This window comes from Macaca mulatta, chromosome 5, assembly GCF_049350105.2.
Source record: "Macaca mulatta isolate MMU2019108-1 chromosome 5, T2T-MMU8v2.0, whole genome shotgun sequence".
Lineage (NCBI taxonomy): Eukaryota > Metazoa > Chordata > Mammalia > Primates > Cercopithecidae > Macaca > Macaca mulatta.
Window position 1 is genome coordinate 11,566,933 of NC_133410.1, and position 20,120 is coordinate 11,587,052.

At 38.7% G+C, this 20,120-nt stretch overlaps 1 long non-coding RNA gene across 1 annotated transcript; it reads left to right on the forward strand.

The window, feature by feature from the left end:
- The first annotated feature begins 1,057 nt into the window (after window positions 1-1,057).
- Window positions 1,058-8,660, forward strand: LOC144340895 (uncharacterized). The gene is made up of 2 exons (XR_013417437.1): window positions 1,058-1,155; window positions 8,176-8,660. It is a non-coding gene; the product is annotated as an uncharacterized LOC144340895 (long non-coding RNA).
- The last annotated feature ends 11,460 nt before the right edge of the window (window positions 8,661-20,120 follow it).

A 20,120-nucleotide genomic window follows, 5' to 3' on the forward strand; every position in this document is an offset into this window, starting at 1 on the left:
TAAATATAAGTGAAAATTTTTAACTGCAAAGTTAATCTCTAGCATATCCTTTTTATATATTTTTGCAAAATAATCAATGCTTTAAAATAAGAAAAGGCAATCAACAGTTTATTTATAATATAATTTATCTAGAATAGGTAGTATTTCTTTAATGTTTACAGTGTATACACAGTTCTAAAGGCTTTTTATGCATTAACTCATTTAGTCTTTACAATAACTCTCTATGATAGGGAATGCTATTATCTCCATTTACATATAAGGGAATTTAAATAACTATAATAAGTGAATTGTCTAAGCCTATGAGGTAACAAACTGCTAGAGGCAATATTCAAATTCAGGCAAGATTTGCTTTTGTCCAAGGGGTACTGCCTCTCTTTGGGGAGATAATAATTTTCAAGGGGTCTCTGGTATTTCTCCATGTCTTGTAGATGAAGCATTAACTATCTGTTTCTCCAGACAATTATCTGTTTCTCCATTAACTATCTGTTTCTCCAGATAATCTTTTCAAGGATCTACAGCCTCAGGAGATAACAGAGAATGTTTCCCTCCAGAGCAAAGGGCACGTTTTCTTGCAGTTGGGAAAAACATGTTTATTGTCGGTCTCTGGAGCAAAGAAGAGTCATGGGATTTTTTTTCCCCATTAGAAAATATTTGCTTTTCCTAAGTTCAAGGTTCCTTTCCTTTTAATGCAATTCACTGTATATGCAGGTGTCAACTGACCTCTTCCCATCACCATATAGGAATTGAGTCTCAGGGAACCAGCACAAAATGTTGATATTACAGCTACTGCTACTGCTGTAAGTAATAAAATCCTCCTTCACCGTTGAAACAGAAGTCTCATGTCTTCTACCAGCACGCATAAAATACTGAGTAGCTCACTCAGACACTGCACAGTTCTGTCCACTTTTAGCATAATAACGATAATAATTATAATTATACCACTATAAAATATCCTTAGATGTTAGAACATAGATTTTTTAAAAGTCTTTATATGTTAGAAGTTTTTGGAGCATTATTAAATAATTTCTGGATATGTTTCCTTAAATTTATCTCTATATGGGGGCGGAGCAAGATGGCCGAATAGGAGCAGCTCCAGTCTCCAACTCCCAGCGCGAGTGACACAGAAGACCGGTGATTTCTGCATTTTCAACTGAGGTACTGGGTTCATCTCACTGGGGAGTGCCGGACGATCGGTGCTGGTCAGCTGCTGCAGCCCGACCAGCGAGAGCTGAAGCAGGGCGAGGCATTGCCTCACCTGGGAAGCGCAAGGGTGAAGGGAGTCCCTTTTCCTAGCCAGGGGAACTGAGACACACAACACCTGGAAAATCGGGTAACTCCCACCCCAATACTGTGCTTTAAGCAAACAGGCACACCAGGAGATCATATCCCACACCTGGCCGGGAGGGTCCCACACCCACGGAGCCTCCCTCATTGCTAGCGCAGCAGTCTGTGATCTACCGGCAAGGCAGCAGCGAGGCTGGGGGAGGGGCGCCCGCCATTGCTGAGGCTTAAGTAGGTAAACAAAGCTGCTGGGAAGCTCGAACTGGGTGGAGCTCACAGCAGCTCAAGGAAACCTGCCTGTCTCTGTAGACTCCACCTCTGGGGACAGGGCACAGTAAACTAAACAAACACAGCAGACACCTCTGCAGACGCAAACGACTCTGTCTGACAGCTTTGAAGAGAGCAGTGGATCTCCCAACAGGGAGGTTGAGATCTGAGAAGGGACAGACTCCCTGCTCAAGTGGGTCCCTGACCCCTGAGTAGCCTAACTGGGAGACATCCCCCACTAGGGGCAGTCTGACACCCCACACCTCACAGGGAGGAGTACACCCCTGAGAGGAAGCTTCCAAAGCAAGAATCAGACAGGTACACTCGCTGTTCAGAAATATTCTATCTTCTGCAGCGTCTGCTGCTGATACCCAGGCAAACAGGGTCTGGCGTGGACCTCAAGCAATCTCCAACAGACCTACAGCTGAGGGTCCTGACTGTTAGAAGGAAAACTATCAAACAGGAAGGACACCTACACCAAAACCCCATCAGTACATCACCATCATCAAAGACCAGAGGCAGATAAAACCACAAAGATGGGGAAAAAGCAGGGCAGAAAAGCTGGAAATTCAAAAAATAACAGCGCATCTCCCCCGGCAAAGGAGCGCAGCTCATCGCCAGCAACGGATCAAAGCTGGACGGAGAATGACTTTGACGAGATGAGAGAAGAAGGCTTCAGTCCATCAAATTCCTCAGAGCTAAAGGAGGAATTACGTACCCAGCGCAAAGAAACTAAAAATCTTGAAAAAAAAGTGGAAGAATTGATGGCTAGAGTAATTAATGCAGAGAAGGTCCTAAACGAAATGAAAGAGATGAAAACCATGACACGAGAAATATGTGACAAATGCACAAGCTTCAGTAACCGACTCGATCAACTGGAAGAAAGAGTATCAGCGATTGAGGATCAAATGAATGAAATGAAGTGAGAAGAGAAACCAAAAGAAAAAAGAAGAAAAAGAAATGAACAAAGCCTGCAAGAAGTATGGGATTATGTAAAAAGACCAAATCTACGTCTGATTGGGGTGCCTGAAAGTGAGGGGGAAAATGGAACCAAGTTGGAAAACACTCTTCAGGATATCATCCAGGAGAACTTCCCCAACCTAGCAGGGCAGGCCAACATTCAAATCCAGGAAATACAGAGAACGCCACAAAGATACTCCTCGAGAAGAGCAACTCCAAGACACATAATTGCCAGATTCACCAAAGTTGAAATGAAGGAAAAAATCTTAAGGGCAGCCAGAGAGAAAGGTCGGGTTACCCACAAAGGGAAGCCCATCAGACTAACAGCAGATCTCTCAGCAGAAACTCTACAAGCCAGAAGAGAGTGGGGGCCAATATTCAACATTCTTAAAGAAAAGAATTTTCAACCCAGAATTTCATATCCAGCCAAACTAAGTTTCATAAGTGAAGGAGAAATAAAATCCTTTACAGATAAGCAAATGCTTAGAGATTTTGTCACCACTAGGCCTGCCTTACAAGAGACCCTGAAGGAAGCACTAAACATGGAAAGGAACAACCGGTACCAGCCATTGCAAAAACATGCCAAAATGTAAAGACCATTGAGGCTAGGAAGAAACTGCATCAACTAATGAGCAAAATAACCAGTTAATATCATAATGGCAGGATCAAGTTCACACATAACAATCTTAACCTTAAATGTAAATGGACTAAATGCTCCAATTAAAAGACACAGACTGGCAAACTGGATAAAGAGTCAAGACCCATCAGTCTGCTGTATTCAGGAGACCCATCTCACACGCAGAGACATACATAGGCTCAAAATAAAGGGATGGAGGAAGATTTACCAAGCAAATGGAGAACAAAAAAAAGCGGGGGTTGCAATACTAGTCTCTGATAAAACAGACTTTAAACCATCAAAGATCAAAAGAGACAAAGAAGGCCATTACATAATGGTAAAGGGATCAATTCAACAGGAAGAGCTAACTATCCTAAATATATATGCACCCAATACAGGAGCACCCAGATTCATAAAGCAAGTCCTTAGAGACTTACAAAGAGACTTAGACTCCCATACAATAATAATGGGAGACTTCAACACTCCACTGTCAACATTAGACAGATCAACGAGACAGAAAGTTAACAAGGATATCCAGGAATTGAACTCATCTCTGCAGCAAGCAGACCTAATAGACATCTATAGAACTCTCCACCCCAAATCAACAGAATATACATTCTTCTCAGCACCACATCATACTTACTCCAAAATTGACCACGTAATTGGAAGTAAAGCACTCCTCAGCAAATGTACAAGAACAGAAATTATAACAAACTGTCTCTCAGACCACAGTGCAATCAAACTAGAACTCAGGACTAAGAAACTCAATCAAAACCGCTCAACTACATGGAAACTGAACAACCTGCTCCTGAATGACTACTGGGTACGAAATGAAGGCAGAAATAAAGATGTTCTTTGAAACCAATGAGAACAAAGATACAACATACCAGAATCTCTGGGACACATTTAAAGCAGTGTGTAGAGGGAAATTTATAGCACTAAATGCCCACAAGAGAAAGCAGGAAAGATCTAAAATTGACACTCTAACATCACAATTAAAAGAACTAGAGAAGCAAGAGCAAACACATTTGAAAGCTAGCAGAAGGCAAGAAATAACTAAGATCAGAGCAGAACTGAAGGAGATAGAGACACAAAAAACCCTCCAAAAAATCAATGAATCCAGGAGTTGGTTTTTTGAAAAGATCAACAAAATTGACAGACCACTAGCCAGACTAATAAAGAAGAAAAGAGAGAAGAATCAAATCGACGCAATTAAAAATGATAAAGGGGATATCACCACTGACCCCACAGAAATACAAACTACCATCAGAGAATACTATAAACACCTCTACGCAAATAAACTGGAAAATCTAGAAGAAATGGATAATTTCCTGGACACTTACACTCTTCCAAGACTAAACCAGGAAGAAGTTGAATCCCTGAATAGACCAATAGCAGGCTCTGAAATTGAGGCAACAATTAATAGCCTACCAACCAAAAAAAGTCCAGGACCAGATGGATTCACAGCTGAATTCTACCAGAGGTACAAGGAGGAGTTGGTACCATTCCTTCTGAAACTATTCCAATCAATAGAAAAAGAGGGAATCCTCCCTAACTCATTTTATGAGGCCAATATCATCCTGATACCAAAGCCTGGCAGAGACACAACAAAAAAAGAGAATTTTAGACCAATATCCCTGATGAACATCGATGCAAAAATCCTCAATAAAATACTGGCAAACCGGATTCAGCAACACATCAAAAAGCTTATCCACCATGATCAAGTGGGCTTCATCCCTGGGATGCAAGGCTGGTTCAACATTCGCAAATCAATAAACATAATCCAGCATATAAACAGAACCAAAGACAAGAACCACATGATTACCTCAATAGATGCAGAAAAGGCTTTTGACAAAATTCAACAGCCCTTCATGCTAAAAACGCTCAATAAATTCGGTATTGATGGAACGTACCTCAAAATAATAAGAGCTATTTATGACAAACCCACAGCCAATATCATACTGAATGGGCAAAAACTGGAAAAATTCCCTTTGAAAACTGGCACAAGACAGGGATGCCCTCTCTCACCACTCCTATTCAACATAGTGTTGGAAGTTCTGGCTAGGGCAATCAGGCAAGAGAAAGAAATCAAGGGTATTCAGTTAGGAAACGAAGAAGTCAAATTGTCCCTGTTTGCAGATGACATGATTGTATATTTAGAAAACCTCATTGTCTCAGCCCAAAATCTCCTTAAGCTGATAAGCAACTTCAGCAAAGTCTAAGGATACAAAATTAATGTGCAAAAATCACAAGCATTCTTATACATCAGTAACAGACAAACAGAGAGCCAAATCAGGAATGAACTTCCATTCACAATTGCTTCAAAGAGAATCAAATACCTAGGAATCCAACTTACAAGGGATGTAAAGGACCTCTTCAAGGAGAACTACAAACCACTGCTTAGTGAAATCAAAGAGGACACAAACAAATGGAAGAACATACCATGCTCATGGATAGGAAGAATCAATATCGTGAAAATGGCCATACTGCCCAAGGTAATTTATAGATTCAATGCCATCCCCATCAAGCTACCAATGAGTTTCTTCACAGAATTGGAAAAAACTGCTTTAAAGTTCATATGGAACCAAAAAAGAGCCCGCATCTCCAAGACAATCCTAAGTCAAAAGAACAAAGCTGGAGGCATCACGCTACCTGACTTCAAACTATACTACAAGGCTACAGTAACCAAAACAGCATGGTACTGGTACCAAAACAGAGATATAGACCAATGGAAGAGAACAGAGTCCTCAGAAATAATACCACACATCTACAGCCATTTGATCTTTGACAAACCTGAGAGAAACAAGAAATGGGGAAAGGATTCCCTATTTAATAAATGGTGCTGGGAAAATTGGCTAGCCATAAGTAGAAAGCTGAAACTGGATCCTTTCCTTATTCCTTATACGAAAATTAATTCAAGATGGATTAGAGACTTAAATGTTAGACCTAATACCATAAAAATCCTAGAGGAAAACCTAGGTAGTACCATTCAGGACATAGGCATGGGCAAAGATTTCATGTCTAAAACACCAAAAGCAATGGCAGCAAAAGCCAAAATTGACAAATGGGATCTCATTAAACTAAAGAGCTTCTGCACAGCAAAAGACACTACCATCAGAGTGAACAGGCAACCTACAGAATGGGAGAAAATTTTTGCAATCTACTCATCTGACAAAGGGCTAATATCCAGAACCTACAAAGAACTCAAACAAATTTACAAGAAAAAAACAAAAAACCCCATCAAAATGTGGGCAAAGGATATGAACAGACATTTCTCAAAAGAAGACATTCATACAGCCAACAGACACATGAAAAAATGCTCATCATCACTGGCCATCAGAGAAATGCAAATCAAAACCACAATGAGATACCATCTCACACCAGTTAGAATGGCAATCATTAAAAAGTCAGGAAACAACAGGTTCTGGAGAGGATGTGGAGAAATAGGAACACTTTTACACTGTTGGTGGGATTGTAAACTAGTTCAACCATTATGGAAAACAGTATGGCGATTCCTCAAGGATCTAGAACTAGATGTACCATATGACCCAGCCATCCCATTACTGGGTATATACCCAAAGGATTATAAATTATGCTGCTATAAAGACACATGCACACGTATGTTTATTGCAGCACTATTCACAATAGCAAAGACTTGGAATCAACCCAAATGTCCATCAGTGACAGATTGGATTAAGAAAATGTGGCACATATACACCATGGAATACTATGCAGCCATCAAAAAGGATGAGTTTGTGTCCTTTGTAGGGACTTGGATGCAGCTGGAATCCATCATTCTTAGCAAACTATCACAAGAACAGAAAACCAAACACCGCATGTTCTCACTCATAGGTGGGAACTGAACAATGAGATCACTTGGACTCAGGAAGGGGAACATCACACACCGGGGCCTATCATGGGGAGGGGGAAGGGGGGAGGGATTGCATTGGGAGTTATACCTGATGTAAATGACGAGTTGATGGGTGCAGCACAGCAACATGGCACAAGTATACATACGTAACAAACCTGCACGTTATGCACATGTACCCTACAACTTAAAGTATAATAATAATAAATAAATTAAAAAAAAATTATCTCTATGTATCAGCCTAGGAAAGGATACTCTACAAGTTACTGTGCAATTATTTTGTTGTAGGCTGCTGCAGTCCTGATGCCTTGTATTTAACATCTAGTGACATTTACTGTTAGGTCACTACATGTCATTATGGATTGGGAAACATGACAAAAACGTTTCATACATAGGATGTAAATAAAACATATTTTAACAATATATCAAAAAATAACATTCAAAACATTTTATTGTAAATCCTCCCTGCCTTTAGGTCTCCAAAAATTATTTATAGAATATCTCATGCCCTTCACCCAGTGGAGCCAAGAGCAGAGTACAGGCTAAGGTTTATGTCAATTTGAAAAGGCAGTTTACTTTGTTGGCCTGTTAGAAGATAAATAATCGAAAGTAATGCAAAGAAATGACCCTATTTTATTTTTTAACTAAAATTTTTAAAATGTATATTTAAGCATATTTTCTTCACATATAAATACAGTACCTGAATATTTTCAATTATAAAGGATGTTGTAGCAAAACCAATTACTAAGTTTTGGCAAATATTGTTGAAGTTTGAATAATATGCTAGAAACTTTAATCAGATTATACAAATGCAATCTACATAGAAGTCCTACGTTCCCTAGAAGCAAGACATAATTAAACACATTATGTGGAAACTCTTACAACACTCTGATGATAAGAAAAGTAGTACATCTTATTTGTGGAGCTCTTTATAATTTTCAAAACAGAATTGCACATTTTCATCATTTGCATGTTATAATAACACTGATAAAACCTTATCCAGTGATTAGAAGACCAAAGAGTCACGCAACTAATAAACACTGACATTAGGACAAGCACCCAGAAATTTTGACTCACTGTCTTTTCAATAGACTATGCTACATTTTATATGTTGATTTATACTTTCAAAGTCATTAGGGTAATTATATTATTCAAATATGCTCCAATCATTTGTTTTCTATAGGATAAACATAATAGACCTTTGAATCAAGGAAGAAGAGAAAGGAGGAGGAGAAGAAGGAAGACAAAAAAAAAGGAGAAGGGGAAGGAGAACAAAGAAGAAGAAAAAGAAGGAGGAAGAGGAGGAAGAGGAAGACACGGTGAAAGAAGACTGATAACACAACATAAAAACAAGTTATGATACTTTGTATCCAGCAAAAGCATTACATTTGTTATAGTTTTTCTCTATTGCCCTGTTAGTTACGTATTTTCAATTAACCCTCTGCAATCCCTTAGAATTGACTATTTCATGGCCACATATTTTATTACTAATTGTTTGCGTTATGCCTAACCTCCAGGCTAGTTATCCAGCCCCTAGATTTATTCTTCCCATTCATTTCTCCTCCTGCCAGAGTAAACTTTTCTAATTAATGCTCATGTGACTCTTCTCTAGGCCCTGTCTTTGCTGCTGAAAAACAGAGCTGAATAAAACCAGGGTTCAGGCATGGAGAGAGCTTGATGTGGTTTGCTGTCACTTAAACAGAGGTTTACAACAGTTATACATGCTATAATCACAGTCTGAGCAAATTTCTATCCAAACACTGGAAAGGAAATTATGAATTTTAGACTATGAATTAACTATGATTAATTACTAATTATAAGATAAACAAGGTAGACATCACAGTATCAGAAATATTCTTACTGGGTTGCTAAAGAATAAAGAGTTTGCCAGAAAGAAAACAAGAGTGAGTACTGTAGGCATATGTCCTGCAGCCTGAAGGAACATGGTTGTATTAATCTGTTCTCAGGCTGCTAAAAGACATATCCCAGACTGGGTAATTTATAAAGAGTAGAGGTTTGATTGACACATTTCAGCATGGTGGGAGAGGCCTCAGGAAATGTATAATCATGACAGAGGCAGAAGCAAAGACATACTTCTTCACATGACAGCAGAAAGGAGAAGTGCTGAGCAAAAGGGGAAAAGCCCCTTATAAAACCATCAGATCTCATGAGTAGTCACTCACTATCATGAGAACAGCATGAGGGTAACTGCCCTCATGGTTCAATTACCCCCAACTGGGTCCTTTGGACATGTGGAAATTATGGGAACCACAATTCAAGATGACATTTGGGTGGGGACACAGCCAAATCACATTATTCTACCCCTGGCCCCTCCCAAATCTCATGTCTTCACATTTCAAAACACATTCATGCCTTTCCAACATTCCCTCAAAGTCTTAACTCATTCCAGCATTAACTCAAAAGTCCAGGTTCAAAATCTCTTCTGAGACTAAGCAAGTCCCTTTCACCTATGAGCCTGTAAAATCAAAAGCAAGTTAGTTACTTCCTAGATACAATGAAGGTACAGGCAGTGGGTAAATACACACATTCCAAATGGGAGAAATTGGCCAAAACAAAGGGACTGCAAGCCCCATGCAAGTCCAAAATCCAGCAGGGCAGTCATTGAATCTTAAAGTTCCAAAATGATCTCCTTTGACTCCACGTCTCACATCAAGATCACATTGATGCAAGAGGTGGTTTCCCATGGTCTTGGAGAGTTCTGCCCCATGGCTTTTTAGGGTACAGTCCCCTTCTCCTGGCTGCTTTTACAGCTAGCATTGAGTGTTTGTGGTTTTTTTCTGGTGCATAGTGCAAGGCATTGGAGGATCTATGATTCTGGGGTCTGGAGGATGGTGGTCCTCTTCTCACAGTTCCACTAGGGAGTTCTCCAGTGTGGACTTTGTGTGGGGGTTCCAACCCCATATTTCCCTTCCACGCTGCTCTACCAGAGGTTCTCCATGAGGGCTCTGTCTCTGCAGCAAACTTCTACCTGGACATCCAGGCATTTCCATGCATCCTCTGAAATCTAGGGAGAGGTTTCCAAACCTCAATCCTTGCCTTCTGTGTACCTGCAGGACCAACACCATGTGTTAGCTGCCTAGGCTTGAAGCTTTCACCCCTTAAAGCAATGGTCTGAGCTGTACTTTGGCCCCTTTTAGCCACAACTGGAGCTGAAGCAGGTGGGAGGCAGGGCACCAGGTCTAAGGCTGGACAGAGCAGGGGGGCCCTGGTCCCAGCACAGGAAACCATTTTTTCTTCCTAAGCCTCTGGGTCTGTGATGGGAGGGGCTGCTGTGAAGGTACATGACATGCCCTGGAGACATTTTCCCCATTGTCTTGGTGATCAACATTTGGCTCCTCATTACCAAGGCAAATTTCTTCAGCCAGCTTGAATTTCTCTTCAGAAAATGAGTTTTTTTTTTTTTCTGTTGCATCATCAGGCTGAAAATTTTTCAAGCTTTTATGATCTGCTTCCTCTTGAATGCTTTGCCACGTAGATACCCTCAATTAGATACCCTCAGATACCCTAAATTATCTCTCTCAAGTTCAAAGTTTCACAGATCTCCAGGGTATGGGCAAAATGCCACCAGTCTCTTTCCAAAGCATAGCAAGAGTCACCTTTATTCCACTTCCCAACAAATTCCTCATCTTCATCAGAAGGCACCTGAGCCTGGACTTCATTGTCCATATTACGGTAAATATTTTGGTCAAAGTCATTCAACCAGTCTCTAAGAAGTTTCAAACTTTCTGACATCTTCTTGTCCTCTTCTGAACCCTTCAAACTGTTCCAGCCTCTTCCTGTTACTTAGTTCCAAAGTTGATTCCACATTTTTGGGTATTTTTATAACAGGACCCCCAAACCCCTATGGTACCAATTTACTGTATTAGTCTATTCTTGCACTGCTAATAAAGACATATCTGAGACCTGGTAATTTTTAAAAGAAAGAGATTTAGTTGACTCACAGTTCATCATGGCTGAGGAGGCCTCAGGAAACTTACAATCAAACCCTTCCCTTGGAAGGGAAAACAAACACATCCTTCTTATGATGGCAAGAAGAAGTCCTGAGCAAAGGAGGAAAAGCCCCTTATAAAACCATCAGATCTCATGAGAATTCACTCAGTATCATGAGAACAGTATGGGGGTAACTGTTCCCATGATTTAATTACCCCTGACAGGGTCTCTCCCATGGCACATGGGGATTATGGGAACTACAATTCAAGATGAGATTTGGGTTGGGACACAGCTAAAACATATCAGTGGTGCATCCAAAGTACATGGATGCAAATGTGTAATAGAATAATAATTATAGGACACACCTAATAGTGATTACTGACACTGATGTAAGCATTTTACCTGTATCAACTCATTTAATCCATGCAACTATTCTGTTAGGTACCTAACATTATCAGCATTTCTGAAATGAGAAAACAGACTCTAAGAGGGTAAATAAATTGTCCAAGGTCACACAGCTAGTAAGTATCAGAGCCAGGATTGGAACACTGGCAACCTGATTCTAGAATCCTGACCTTTAATGGCCAGGCTATAAGGTAACCTGATGTACAGTAGTAAGGATTTTGTATAATGTATTAAAGATTTAAGGATTTAACCACAAAAGTGAGAATCAGCTTGTTTTAAAAAAGGTATTTCTGGCGAGGGTACTGATAACAGATTTGGGAAGAAGTCTCATTAGGTAGCCACCGACAAATAATGTTAAGGGCCTGGTGGAATTTAGTTTTGCAGGAATGAGGCTGAGGGGACAAATTTTATATATATTTAGAAAATAAAACCAGTACCATTTGGGCGACAAATGTGTATGTACAATCAGCAAAGAAAAGAATCAAAACTAGCTTCCCAGTTCTGAGATGCATGACAATATAAAGGTGGCACCCTTTTAAGAATCATGAAAATGGATTCAGTCAGTTATTTGGGGGAGTATAAATGCTGAGGCATCAGTGGACGTTCACATGGAAATTTTCAGTGCTCAGAGATCAAGCACTCTATTTATTATGTAGGTCAGGAAATTTGAAAATTATTTTCATGGGTGATATGATTTGGCTCTGTGTCCCCGCCAAAATCTCATCTCAAATAATAATCCCCATAATTCCCCTGTGTTGAGGGAGAAACTTGGTGGGAGGTTATGGATCATGGGGGTGGCTTTCCCCATGCTGTTCTCATGATAGTGAGTTCTCATGAGTTCTGACGGTTTGATAAGGGGCTCTCCCTCCTTCGCTCCCTCTTGACGGAGTTTCTCTCTGTCACCCAGGCTGGAGTGCAGTGCTGTGATTTTGGCTCACTGCAACCTCTACCTCCCAGGTTCAAGCGATTCTACTGCCTCAGCCTCCCGAGTATCTGGAATTACAGGTGCCCACCACCAGCCTGAATAATTTTTGAATTTTTAGTAGAGACGGGGTTTCACCATGTTGGACAGGCTGGTCTCTAACTCCTGATACACCTGCCTTGTCCTCCCAAAGTGCTGGCATTACAAGTGTGAGCCACTATCCCCAGCCCCTCCTTCACTATTTGCTCACTCGCGCTGCCTTGTGAAGAAGCTACCTGCTTCCCATTTGTTTTCTTCCATAATTGTAACTTTCCTGAGGCCTCCCCAGCCATGAAGAACTGCGAGTCATTTGAACCTCTTTTCTTTATAAATTACTGAGTCTAGGGCAGTTTTTTATAGCAGTGTGTAAATGAACCAATACAATGGGGATGTTTTCTTGCTTTAAGGACTTGCACCCTGCCAGTCAAAAACTATGTCTACCCATGTCTTGCTGGTGTGGTGAGATGACAATATAAAGAGAAAGGGCAAAGTCTCTGGAGCCAGACTTTTCTTAAGATGGAAGTTAAGCTGTGTTACTTACTAGTTTCCTCAAATCATAGAGTTAGTCTGAAAAAAACACAATATTCCACAATATTTAAATCAATAGACTAGGGTTTGAAACACAGGAATGTCAAATATAGCTGTTGCTTAATATTTTTGAGTTTCAATTTCCAGTACTATAAAATGGAAATGATAATATATACCTGCATTTGCTAATTAAATGAACTAAGACAAATAAAAATTTTAGTCCACTTCTGGCATATGTTAGTGACTCATAACTATTGGTCAATAATTACAGTCATGGTAATATACAAAATTTGTTGTGAGTACAGTCACTAAATTGCCCTATCACTAACAATAGTGTAGACTAAAATGCAATAAAAATTTATGTATGGAGATTCCCTCTGTCTGGAGTTATCTCCTTCTCTATCACTCACATCTTCTGCAACGTTCCAAGAACAGTTGCAATGAAACATCTACAAGTCCTAATTAGAAGGACAGAAGAGAAAGCCCGTCATTCTGTAGCTCCAGAGCAATTTTAGAGCACTTCTGTTACAGTGGGATAACTTATCATTACACACGACTTTAAAAGGATCTTCTAATCTATTTTGAACTGAAAATATGTAAGGGTCATGCCTTATTCATATTTGATTCTCTAACAACACCAATGAGAGTGCTCAGTAAACGTTAACCTGGATAGGTTGAATTCCTTGGACATAACCAGTTGCTCTAACTTGGTCATACTGAGAAAATTGCTCACAACTTATTTAAAACAACAGAAATATTTCAGTAGCTTGATTTAGAACACCAGAGCAGACATGTAAACAAGTCTCAGAATCTGCTACCAATGGGCATGTGAGGGATATTTATTTTTTTAAATTCATGCATTTTCATGGAGAAAAATTAAGGCCTCCCTTTGTTTATATCCATGTGAGAGAAACAAATGCTCAATTGTCAACATGTTGATCTTTTTCAAGTCTGCATTTATTATTAAACCAACGCAAGGAAATAAAAAGTAAATGCCAGCTTTTCAGGTATAAACACTTAGAAAATCTAGAATGTTAATTAGCTGTTATCTTGGCGATTCATGTCATATACCTATAGAAAACAAAAAGCTGACATGCATTATATTTATACACTTATTAAAAGCTTGTATGTGTAGAAGGGTACTTATTGAACTGATTATTTAAGGAAATAAATTAAATGTATCACTTTGTTATGCAGTCATCCAGTGTCTATGTTTGCTAATATTTTCTTTTTTATTGTTTCCTTTTATTAAAAAATCAACTATAAATAAAAGTTAGCATTACAATCCCTTTAGGTGGCCAGCCTTGGCTCTATTTCTTCTTCCTTCACAGAAGCGTTCATTAAAATTTTGCAATTTACACACACATCAGTAAACACAAACACATACATATTCAATAAATATTTGTTATTATAATATAATTTAGGTTTAATTTCATAAACATAGCATTCATCAATTTTTATTTTTAAAATTTAACATTGGTTTTGGTCTACTAGAAGAAAAGAACTAATATGCTCTTTTTAACTGACATATGATATTCTCTAACATGAATCTATTGCATTTTATTTACCCATACTCACAGATGTTTAGGACTTTTTAATTTTTTTAATTAGTTCAGAGACAATGTTGCAATCAGCATCCCTTCATAGGTTTCCTTCAGCAAATATGTAAGAGTTCCTCTCAATTATCTGTGAAAAAGAGAAATTACCAGGACACAGGAAATGTGTATTTTCAAATGGATAGGGCCAAATTTCTCTTCAAAGTAGCTCTAATTGGACTATCTCTAGCCGTGAATAAGAGTTTCTATGTTCCCGCATGTTGCCATTATATGCTATTGTCAGACTTAACAACTTTGGCAATCTGAGGGTATTATCAATGGTATTTTATTGTTTTAATTTTAACTGCCCTGTTTATTCTTAAGGGTGGGTATGTTTTCATATGTTTACTGGCCTCTTGGATTTTCCTTCTGTGAATTGGCTGCACATTATGCTTTTTTTTCAGTTGTGTAGTAATGATGATGGTTCTGGTGGTAAAATACTAATTTTCTTCCATGCAACAGCTGCCCACAATTGTCCTAGGAGATTTGGCTTTGCAGTCAAAAAAAAAAAAAGAAAGAAAGGAAGAAAAGTAAAGAAAAAAGTATGTAGTAACAGCAATTTCTAAGCTATGCTTTATATTACTTTTCCATTGTTAGAATTAATATATACATAAACTATGGAAGACTTACCTACAATTACAAAATGGAATAATGAAAATATACATGCTGATGAAAGAAAATAGAAGTCCTAAGGCTAGGAGGTTCAAATAGATGCGGGTGAGCTACTGTCCTCATCTGACATAGTGAAGATTCCTGACATACCAATTATTGTTAATGAACTAGAACTGTAGGTTTAAGCATACTATTTGAATTTGTAGAGGTAAACAGTAGAGGAAGTGAATGTAATTTGATTTGGTGTGTAAGATAAAAGGATACAGGAGAGTGAGAGGGCATATGTGGGAAATCTTTTTCCATTATAATAGAAATTCAGTAGAAAAAACATCAAAAAGTAATAATTAAAATAGCATACACATAGTTTTGTGAGATATGGAATGGAGATGTGGTAGACTGAAATAGAGACCTATTTTTTCATTCTATATATTGTTGGATATCTTATACATATGCGCATATTACTTTATTTTTTTACATGCAGCATGAAAGAAAATACAGAAAAGAACAGAGCTGTCACATATCAGCAAATTGAATGGATAAAGTTATTATTTGTTTCATGACCAAGTAGGATATATTGCAACAATGCAAGTTGGTTTATATATTAAAATTTAGGTAACTTAACATATTGAATAAACAATCAAGAAAACCATACAATAATCTCAATACTCTTAGTGAAAGCATTTGGCAAAGTTTAACACCTATTTTTGACAAAAAGCTTTCAGCAAACTGGAAACAAAAGAAATTTCTCAGCCTGACAAAGAATAACTGCAAAAACACGTATCAACATTTAAAAAAGAAACTTATTTTAGAGTAGTTTCATGTTCATAACAAAATTGAGAAGAAGGTACAGAGGTTTCCTATATATTCCTGGCCCTCACATATGTGCAGTCTTCTCCACTGTCAACAGTCCCAACCAAAGTGGTACATTTCTTACAATTGAACTTCCATTGACATATTCTTCTTACCCAGAGTCTACAGTTTACTTTAGGATTTATACTTTGTATTGTACATTCTGTGGGTTTGGACAAATCTATAATGATATACATTCATCATTATAGCATCATGAAGAATAATTTTACTGCTCTAAAATTCCTCTGTGATCCATCTATTGAATCCTCCCTCTCCTTTAATGCCGGTCAATCTCTGATCCTTTTACTGTCTCTGTAGTTTTCCTTTTTTTAATATATTATACAGTTGGAATGATACTGTATGTAGCCTTTTCAGATTGACTTCTTTCACTTAGTAATACACATTTAGATTTCCTCCCATTTTCTCAAGGCTTGATAGATTATTTATTTTTAGAACTGAATAATATTCCACTGTCTGGATGCACCATAGTCTCTTTATCCATTCACTTACTGAAGGACGTTTTAGATGCTTTCAAATTTTGTCAATTAGCAATAAATCTGCGATAAAGAACCATGTGAATGAAGGCTTTTGTGTGGTTATCTTTTCAATTCATTCACATAAATAGCAAGGAGCACAATTGCTGGATGCTATAGTAAGAGTATATTTAGTCTTACAGGAAACTGTCAAACTGTCTTCCACAGTGGATGCATCATTTTACAGTCATATCATTAATAAATGAGAGTTTCTATTGCTCTACCTCCTTACCAGAATTTGGTATTGTCAGTATTTTAAGTTTTAACCATCTTAATATGTGTGTAGTGGTATCATTGCTTCATTAGTTTGCAGTTTTCTAGTGAGTGACATATGATATTCAGAATCTTTCTACATTTTTATTTGCTGTTTGTGTATTTTTTTGTGAGCCGTCTCTTCAGGTCACTGACCATTTTGACGCTAGGGTATTTCTTTCCCTACTGTTGAATTTTGAATTATTTTTATGTTCTGAATAACACTCCCTTACCAGACAAGCATTTTGCAACTATTTTTTCCATAGTCTGTGGCTTGTTTTTTTATTCTCTTGACAATGTCCTTCACAGAAGTCTTTTTTTTTTTATTATTTTAATGAAGTCCAAGTTATCAACGTTTTTCTTTTATGTATTGTGTCTTTGGTGTTGTATTTAACAGATATTGTCACATCCAAGATTAGAGTTTCTCCTGTGTTGTTTTCTAGGAGTTTCATAGTTTTGCATTTCACATTTGGGCCTATGATTCATTTTGAGTTAATTTTTGTGAAGGGTACAAGTTCTGTGTTTAAATTCATGGTGTTACATGTGGTTGCCTAGTCGTTCCAGTAGCACTGGTTGAGAAGAATATCTTTGCTCCATTGTATTGTCCCTGCTCCTTTGTCAATCTGTTTAATTTATTTAGGTGGGTCTATTTGGGGGCTCTCTATTCAATTCCAATGATCTATTTATTATTTCACCAAAACCATACTCTCTTGACTACTGAAGCTGTATAGTACATCTTGAAGCTGCATAGGTAAAGTTAATTTTAATAAAAAGAAATGTCAAAACTAGCATCAGAGACTAGTCGTGAGTCTTTCCTTTGATGCATTTTGGTTAAGCAAGTGGTTACTTTCTTATAATGGCCAAATATTATTATATTGCTCATGCAAAATTTTAAGATGGCCCCACATAGGTCTTGATGAATGAAATATACAGATACTTCTGAGACAGTGTCTGGTTTGTATGTGTATTGAACTATAAAGAGAGTCTTTGGAAAGGATTACATTGAATGAATCATTTTGGGAAGTGAGCCCAGGAAGTGAGTTGCTCCCATACCTTTGCTATGTGACTTTCATGGATCCAACAATGATGCCTGATTTGTGGAAAACTGGGATTCTAGGGTAGGAACCTTCATATACTAAACACAGTGAACATTTTGAACTTGCTGACATTATTTTCCTGAACTTCATTTCTCATGTTCCTATTTGCTTTTAAAAAATAAAAAGAATAATCCTCGTGGAGATTAAGTGAGGTATCATAAAAGTGTTTTGCAAACAATAAAATCTTATACACATAGAAAATGACAAAGTAAATTCTCCTGAATTCTTCTAAATGATCAAAATCATTAAAGTCAATTTTCATACCCCAGTCCTCTTGAATGAACATATTCTTTGAAATAAATAAGTATAATTTAGTAGCCTATGTGATATTTCAACCAAGGATTATGAAGTAAATGTTGATAAGGTTTGGTTCTCTATTCCCACTCAAATCTCATCTTGAATTATATCCCCACATCTGAGGGAGGGACATGGTCAGATGTGATTGGGTCACAGCGGCAGATTTCCCCTTGCTCTTCTCATGATAGGGAGTGAGTTCTCATGAGATCTGGCTGTTTGATAAATGTCTGGTGCTTCCCACTTCTCTCTCTCCTTCTCTCTCACCACCATGTAAGACATGCCTTGCTTCCCCTTCCACTATGATTATATTTCCTAAACCCACCTCCCCACCACCATGCAGAACTTTGAGTCAATTAAACCCTCTTTCCTTTATAAATTACCGAGTCTCAGGTATTTCTTTACAGCAGTGTGAATACGAGCGAATGCAGAGAATTGGTACTGGAAGTCGGGTGCTGCTATAAAGATAACCTGAAAATGTGGATGTGACTTGGGAACTGGATAACACACAGAGGTTGGAACAGTTTGGAGGCTCAGAAGATGACAGGAAGATATGGGAATGTATGGAACTTCCTAGATACTTTTTGAATGACTTTGATCAAAATGTTGATAGTGATTTGGACAATTAAGTCCAGGCTGAGGTGGCCTCTGATGGAGATGAGGAACTTATTGGGAATTAGAGCAAATGTGACTGCTGCTATGGTTTATCAAAGAGACTGGTGGCATTTCACCCCTGTCCCAGAGATCTGTAGAACTTTGAAATTGAGAGAGATGATTTAGGGTATCTGGCAGAAGAAATTTCTAAGCAGCAAAGCATTCAAGATGTGACTTTTACTGAAAATGTACAGTAATATACATTCACAAAGAGATGATTTGAAATTGGGAAGTATGCTTAAAAGGTAAGCAGAGCATTCAAGTTTGGAAAATTTGCAGCCTGACCATGAGGTAGAAAATAAAAATCCGTTTTCTGGGGAGAAATTCAAGCTGGTTGCAGAAATTTTCATAAGTTATGAGGAGCCAAATGTTAATAGCCAAGACAATGGGGAAATTGTCTCCAGGGTATGCCAGAGGTGTTCACAGCAGTCCCTTGCATCACAGGCCCAGAGGCCTAGGAGAGAAAATTGGCTTCATGGGCTGGGCCCAGGGCCCCACTTCTCGGTACAGCACTGAGACTTGGTGCCCTATGTCCCAGCCACTCCAGCTCTAGCTGTGGCTAAAAGAGGCCAAGGTACAGCTCATGCCACTGCTTCAGAAGGTGCAAGCCCCAATTTTTGGTAGCTTCCGTATGGTGTTGGGCCTGTAGGTATACAGAAGACAAGAGTTGAGCTTTAAGAGCCTCCATCTAGATTTCAGAGGATGGATGGAAATGCCTGGATGTCCAGCCGTAAGTCTGCTTCAAGGGCAGAGCCCTCATGGAGAACCTCTAAGGGCAGCATGGAAGGGAAATGTGGAGTTAGAGCCCCTACACAGAGTTTCCACTGGGACACTGACTAGTGGAGCTGTGAGAAGAGGGCAACCATACTCCAGACTCAAGAAAAGTAGATCCACCAACAGCTTGCACTGTGTACCTGGAAAAGTCACAGACACTCACTGCCAGCCTATGAAAGCAGCTGCAGGGGCTGTACCCTGCAGAGCCACAGGGGTGGAGCTGCCAAAGGCTTTGGGAGCCCACCCATGGCATCAGCATGCCCTAGATGTGAGATATAGAATCAATGGAGATTTTGGAGCTTTAAGATTTAATGACTGTCCTGCCAGGTTTTGGATGTGCATGGGCCCTGTGGCCTCTTTGTTTTGGCCAATTTCTTCCATTTGGAGTGGGAAAATTTGCCCAATTAATGTACCTCCATTGTATCTTGGAAGGAAATAACTTACCTTTGATTTTATAGGCTCATTGGCAGAATGGACTTGCCTTGTCTCAGATGAGACTTTGGACTTGGACTTTTGAGTTAATGCTGGGATGAGTTAAGACTTTGGGGGAATGTTGGGAAAGCATGATTGATTTTGAAATGTGAAAAGGTCATGAGATTTGGGAAGGGTCATGGGCTGAATAA